The following is a 7557-nucleotide window of genomic DNA, read 5'->3' as shown; positions in this document are numbered from 1 at the left end:
TCACTACATTGGAATGTCTGTGGCTAGTGTTTCACGAGGCAATTAGTTTGACAGTGGCCTTGTCCAAATACTTATACTTGCGTTTTAAATAGTATGTGATAAAATAACGTTTTATAGTATGTGAAAATGTTGTGTGCTTTTAATTCCAGGATTTCATACACATTTCGGATTTTCATCTAGTAGGATTTTGCAGCGCACTATTGAGGAAGATACTTATCTTTCCAGACCCACGTGTATGACAATAGCTGAAGGGACAAGCTGTACCAAAATTAACGATTGGTGGGAAACAACGGAATTGTGCATTAGATTATGCATTCTCAGTGGGATGAGCCTAGCATGCAGATATGTGTTGCTTTACTACAGTCGTTTTTACTAAACAGTACGTTGTAAATAGTATGTAGTATGCAGTTTAAGTAGGCAATCTAGCATTGGGAATCTGTATATTGGTTATACCCCCTGAGTTGTGCATCATTCTGGTGTGTGGTGAAGGAAAATAACTCTACCACTATAGAGCTCCACAGTGGTGGTGTCGTAATATCCATAAAACCTTCCGGTCAAACAAAGAAATGATTCCAATCGTTTTTTCCACCACTCATTTTTCCCATGAGGAATTTTAGAAACACTTACAATAAGGGCTGTGTTTCTTGTCAGTTTACCCCTGTGTGATGTTTTGATAACCATGCAAATCTCAATCGGGCAAGGTGACTTTTATCAATATATTCGGATCTATTTACTCTCAGAATTGAAAATACGAATTCACATCAAAATAGACCTCATGCAGATATTGTGTAAATGTAAAACTTGCTCAAGACAGTTCACAAAATGCACTATTTAAATAAATGTAGGTAATTAATGAATTGCTAAATTTAACTAACAATAGATAATTATCCAGAGATTCTTACCTTTGCCTCAATTCGGCAGTCTCGTCCAGACATCATGGCATTTGTAGTTCTTTATGATAGCCACATTAGCAGCTAATTAACATTTCATTTTGGGGGGGGGTAAATACAGGTGACTATATTGATTAAAAATCCCCTTGTCCTAGAGAAGTGTACACGGTTATCAAAGCGTCATGCCAGGGTAAACCTACACGAAACACAGACGATATTTTAAGTGTTTGTTAAATCCCCTATACTGTGCAAATTTGCCCATTAAGGACCGCCGCGCCACCTTCCTGTTCAAGTGAGCACAAGGTGAGTCCAAAAATGGATGGTAAGCTGCTGCATAAATGATGTAATATGCCAGGGAGATATGTATACTGTAGCCCTGTCTTGCTTCCAGACAAACTAAACAACTTTTTTGCTCGCTTCGAAGACAATACAGTGCCACCGACACAGCCCGCTACCAAAACCTGCGGCTCTCCTTCACCGCAGCCAATGTGAGTAAAACATTTTAACCCTCGCAAGGCTGCCGGCCCAAACGGCATCCCTAGCCGCGTCCTCAGAGCATGCACAGACCAGCTGGCTGATGTGTTTACGGACATATTCAATCAATCCCTATCCCAGTCTGCTGTTCCCACATGCTTCAAGAGGGCCACCATTGTTCCTGTTCCCAAGAAAGCTAAGGTAACTGAGCTAAACGACTATCGCCCCGTAGCACTCACTTCCGTCATCATGAGGTGCTTTGAGAGACTAGTCAAGGATCATATCACCTCCACCCTACCTGACACCCTAGACCCACTCCAATTTGCTTACCGCCCCAATAGGTCCACAGACGACGCAATCGCAATCACACTGCACACTGCCCTAACCCATCTGGACAAGAGGAACACCTATGTAAGAATGCTGTTCATCAACTACAGCTCAGCATTTAACACCATAGTACCCTCCAAACTCATCATTAAGCTCGAGACCCAAGGGTCTCAACCCCGCCCTGTGCAACTGGGTCCTGGACTTTCTGACGGGACGCCCCCAGGTGGTGAGAGTAGGAAACAACATCTCCACCCCGCTGATCCTCAACACTGGGGCCCCACAAGGGTGTGTTCTCAGCCCTCTCCTGTACTCCCTGTTCACCCATGACTGCGTGTCCATGCACGCCTCCAACTCAATAATCAAGTTTGCAGACGACACTACAGTGGTAGGCTTGATTACCAACAACGACGAGATGGCCTACAGGGAGGAGGTGAGGGCCCTCGGAGTGTGGTGTCAGGAAAATAACCTCGCACTCAACGTCAACAAAACAAAGGAGATAATCGTGGACTTCACGAAACAGCAGAGGGAGCACCCCCTATCCACATCGATGGGACAGTAGTGAAGAAGGTGGAAAGTTTTAAGTTCCTCGATGTACACATCACGGACAAACTGAAATGGTCCACCCACACAGACAGCGTGGTGAAGAAGGCGCAGCAGCGCCTCTTCAACCTCAGGAGGCTGAAGAAATTCGGCTCGTCACCAAAAACACTCACAAACTTTTACAGATGCACAATCGAGAGCATCCTGTCGGGCTGTATCACCACCTGGTACGGCAACTGCTCCGCCCACAACCGTAAGGCTCTCCAGAGGGTAGTGAGGTCTGCACAACACATCACCGGGGGCAAACTACCTGCCCTCCAGGAAACCTACACCACCTGATGTCACAGGAAGGCCAAAAAGATCATCAAGGACAACCACCACCTGAGCCACTGCCTGTTCACCCCGCTACCATCCAGAAGGCTAGGTCAGTACAGGTGCATCAAAGCTGGGACCGAGAGACAGAAAAACAGCTTCTATCTCAAGGCCATCAGACTGTTAAACAGCCAACACGAACATTGAGTGGTTGCTGCCAACATACTGACTCAAATCTCTAGCCACTTTAATAATTAAAAATGGGATGTAATAAATGTATCACTAGTCACTTTAAACAATGCCACTTTATATAATGTTTACATACCCTACAATACTCATCTCATATGTATATACTGTACTCTTTACCATCTACTGCATCTTGCCTATGCCGCTCGGCCATCGCTCATCCATATATTTATATGTACATATTCTTATTCGTTCCTTTACACTTGTGTGTAATAGGTAGTTGTCATGAAATTGTTAGATAACTTGTGAGATATTACTGCATAGTTGGAACTATAAGCACAAGCATTTCACTACACTCACATTAACATCTGCTAACCATGTGTATGTGACCAATAAAATTTGATTTGATTTGAAGAATGTAATGCTAAGTGTATGTTGTGAAGTAAGGTGTTAGTAGCCCATGTGCCTCACCCTAATAATTTTGTTCATTTTCCCCTCTTAATTTAGCCTTCTGTTCTGATTTGGTGGTGCACATGTAGCCTATAGCCTGTTTTAGAGAAATGTAATCATCAAATATTGTTTGAGATTTCATTGTCTGCTTATACGCCCCCTTTATTTATCCTACGGTTCCGACTTGGTGTACAGGGAGTATACTGGAAGAACGTCCCATGTTCTGAATTCAGTCGCTGTACATTTTCAAAAGAGCTGAACAAATTGTTATATTGACTGCGTCCGTCCAAGCTTGCTCATTAATATCTTAATCGAAATGACGGATTGCCTCTTACCGCTTGTCATCCCTTTATGCCATAGTTTGTACATCTCAATTGTCATTAGAACACATTTGTTTAAGCAAGTCAGCCATATCAGCTATGTTTTTTAAAAAGGCAGTAAATGAGGCTGAATGAACTGTTTCGCTGCCAGACAAGGCTCCGCTGATAGCCAGGTGTAGCAGTGGTAAGGTGTTGATCACACCTATATTGTTCAAGCCACACCTCACCACACCCACCAAATTGGAGCAAATGTACTGCTACGGCAGTTGAAGTACAGTGCGTGCTGTTTTGAGGAAATGTGTCATTCAGTCAGGGCCACAACTTTGGTTTTAGAAGTTGGGGGACATAAAAAAGAAATTATATTTTTTAGATCAGCTTACTTGGACACAATATAGCTAGGTCACCCCGTCCTGCCCCTATGGGTCCACAGCCCTGTAGCGCCCCAACCCAACACACCCCACTCAGCTTTAGGATCTTATTGGTTTCAGGTGTGTTAGGCCAAGGCCAGAGTGATCAGAAGAATAGCGCAGGAGGGGATTGCTGCCGTTTTACGCGCTCCTAACCAACTGTGCTATTTTATGTGTTTTTTCGCATTGTTTGTAACTCATTTTGTACATATTGTTGCTGCTACCGTCTCTTATGACTGAAAAGAGCTTCTGGATAGCAGAACAGCGGTTACGCACCTCGCACTGGACAAAGATTTTTCTTTAATGAGCCCGACACGAAGGATATACTGCTTCTCCGAGACCAGTCCCAAATACCTGTCGTTCGCGTGAAGAAAAGACGGAAATACAGGGGGCGGAGATCAGGGTGCCTTGTGAGAATTTGTCGGCAAGTGGGTAACCCGCCACTACCATCTGTTCTATTGGCCAACTTGCAATCACTGGAAAATAAACTGAAAGATATCCACTCTAGACTATCCTTCCAACGGGACATTAAAAACTTTATATCTTATGTTTCACGAGTTGTGGCTGAATGACGACACAGATAATATACAGTTGGCCGGGTTTTCCGTGCATCGGCAAGACAGAACAGCTACGTCTGGTTAGACGAGTGGTGGTGGTGTCTTTTTGTCAATAACAGCTGGTGCGCAATGTCTAATATTAAATAGGTCTCAAGGTAATGCTCGCCAGAAGCAGAGTACCTCAAGATGAACTGTAGACCACACTATATACCAAGAGAGTTTTCATCTATTTTTCATAGCCGTCTATTTACCACCACAAACAGATGCTGGTACTAAGACCACACTCAATGAGCTGTATAAGGCCATAAGCAAACAAGAAAATGCTCACCCAGAAGTGGCACTCCTAGTGGCCGGGGACTTTAATGCAGGCAAACTTAAATCTGTTTGACCTCATTTCTACCAGCATAATACATGTGCAACCAAAGTGAAAAAAAACTCTAGACAACCTTTACACCACACACATAAATCTTTCCCTCACCCTCCATTTGGCAATTCTGACCATAATTCTATCCTCCTGATTCCTACTTTGAAGCGAAAACTAAAGCAGGAAGTACCAGTGACTCACTCAATATGGACGTGATCAGATGACGCGGATGCTACGCGACAGGACTGATTTGCTAGCATAGACTGGAATATATTCCGGGATTCATCAAGTGAAGTTGTGGAGTATACCACCTCAGTCACCAGCTTCATCAATATGTGCATCGACGACGTCGTCCCAACAGTGACCATACGTACATATCCCAACTAGAAGCCATGGATTACAGGCAACATCCGCCCCGAGCTAAAGGCTAGAGCTGCTGCTTTCAAGGAGCGGGACACTAATCTGGACGCTGATAAGAAATCCCGCTATGCCCTCAGATGAACCATTAAACAGGCAAAGCGACAGTACAGGACTAAGATTGAATCCTACTACACATCGTCGGATGTTGCAGGGCTTGCAAACTATTACAGACTACAAAGGGAAACCCAGCTGTGAGCTGCCCATCTGAGCCTTCTCAGATGGGCTAAATGCCTTTTATGCTTGCTTCAAGGTAAACAACACTGAAGCATGCATGAGAGCACCAGCTGTTCCGGATGACTGTGTGATCACGCTCTCCGTAGCCAATGTGAGCAAGACCTTTAAACAGGTCAACATTCACAAAGCTGTGGGGACAGACGGATTTCCAGGACGTGTACTCCGAACATGTGTGGACCAACTGGCAAGTGTCTACACTGACATTTTCAAACTCTCCCTGATCCAGTCTGTAATACTTCTATGTTTCAAGCAGACCACCATAGTCCCTGTGCCCAAGGAAGCAAAGGTCATCAGTCAACTAAAGAGTAGGCCGTTTCTGTTTTGCTACCTTTACAACTCGGTGAAAGAGTGCAACACGTACACACTGAACCATGCTCAACTCTCCCATGCTGGTCCAGCCAGCCATCCAGAAGCCTTGCCTTCACACAGCCTGGCAGCACGATCTGTGGTGTCCTAAAGCACCCCGGAGCCACGCTTTGTATCACATTCCAATGTTAAAACTGGGGGCGACCAAAATGAAATTTCAGTGAAAGTTGCGCCCCTGCATTCATTACAAACTACCACTCAATGTAGAAAATGTAATATCTAACTGAACGCACCTCTGGCGTGTGTGTGTGTGTGTGTGTGTGTGTGTGTGTGTGTGTGTGTGTGTGTGTGTGTGTGTGTGTGTGTGTGTGTGTGTGTGTGTGTGTGTGTGTGTGTGTGTGTGTGTGTGTGTGTGTGTGTGTGTGGATGGATAAGACTGGGAGGGAGGGAGTCATATTTCATCTAACCACTTCCCAAAATATTGCTAGTTGTCAGCTGCACTTAAGTTAACCTGGAAAAGGTGAGATTGTTTTCCATTATCCTCCTCTGAAAGGAACTTGTATGCCATCCAGGAGGAATGTGCAGCGCAAGCCCTCAACTCCCAATCAAATTGCCACATTAAATTCAAATGATTTACCATAAATATTTTTTATTTCAGTTCACCAATTAAACCAGATTCTTCACAATTGACTGTAAAACTGCAGCATGAATCAGATACACATGTATAAAAGACTTGATGGGGCTTTCATAATTCATGTCCACAAGTTATTTTGCAACATGAGTGTAAGGCAATATCATGACAGATAATTTACCACAAAGGAGATGGTGGAGATCTCTGCAAAAGACACGACACTGCTATTGTTCACCTTTTTAGCTACCAGTCTTTACGATATCTGCACAAACAGTTCAGTAGTTATTTTAAAGATAATTGCTTAACTTTTATTAAGTTTAAAACAAGATGAATATGCTATTTAAGCCTACCTATTTTATTAACACATACCACATACCACTAATAGCATTTTAATTGCAATTACACAGCGGGGACTGTTTCAATTATTCCGCTTCTGTAATAACATAAACCGCTATGCAATTGCAAAGCTATACTTACATTATTATGCATTAACAATGTTACCAAAGTAATTAGTGTTACTACACAGGCATAAGCAAATGAATGTTACCCATATGTTTAAATTGTTTAGAAAAAAATCTATGCATGAGGAGTTTGTTGAACCAATGATGTGTATAAACCCTGGATGACTGACAGAGGCGCTGTGTTGAAGCCACAGCGCAGCCATCTTGGCACTCCTCAATTGTAAAAAATATTTTGGAAGCTATAGAAATGCATTTATTAATGTCTACATTAGTTTCTGACATGTTTATTATATTAAAGACACCTTAATGCATACTTTTACATTATATTATGTGAGCTAAACCTAAAAATGTTCCTTAATGATTTTTTTTCTACTAATGTTACAGTCCCCACTATATCAAAACAATACTTAAATACATGTAATTTTGTCCTTGAAACATTTAATTGAAATACTGTAGAATTCCAGAAATTCCAATAGGGGACTGCTCTACTAGAGAGTGCCAATATGGCTGACTGATGGCTTCAAAGCCTCTCCATGGCAACTACACAACAGCATCTGCAACCGAGGGTTTATTTATGTCATTGGTCTGAACAAATGGTTTATATATACACTAGCTGACAGATGGGGGGCTGTTTTGAAGCCACACGCCTCCATCCAGGCACACCCCCACCGTTTAAAT

This window comes from Oncorhynchus kisutch, linkage group LG25, assembly GCF_002021735.2.
Source record: "Oncorhynchus kisutch isolate 150728-3 linkage group LG25, Okis_V2, whole genome shotgun sequence".
Taxonomy (NCBI): Eukaryota; Metazoa; Chordata; class Actinopteri; order Salmoniformes; family Salmonidae; genus Oncorhynchus; species Oncorhynchus kisutch.
This window is presented reverse-complemented; position numbering follows the sequence as displayed.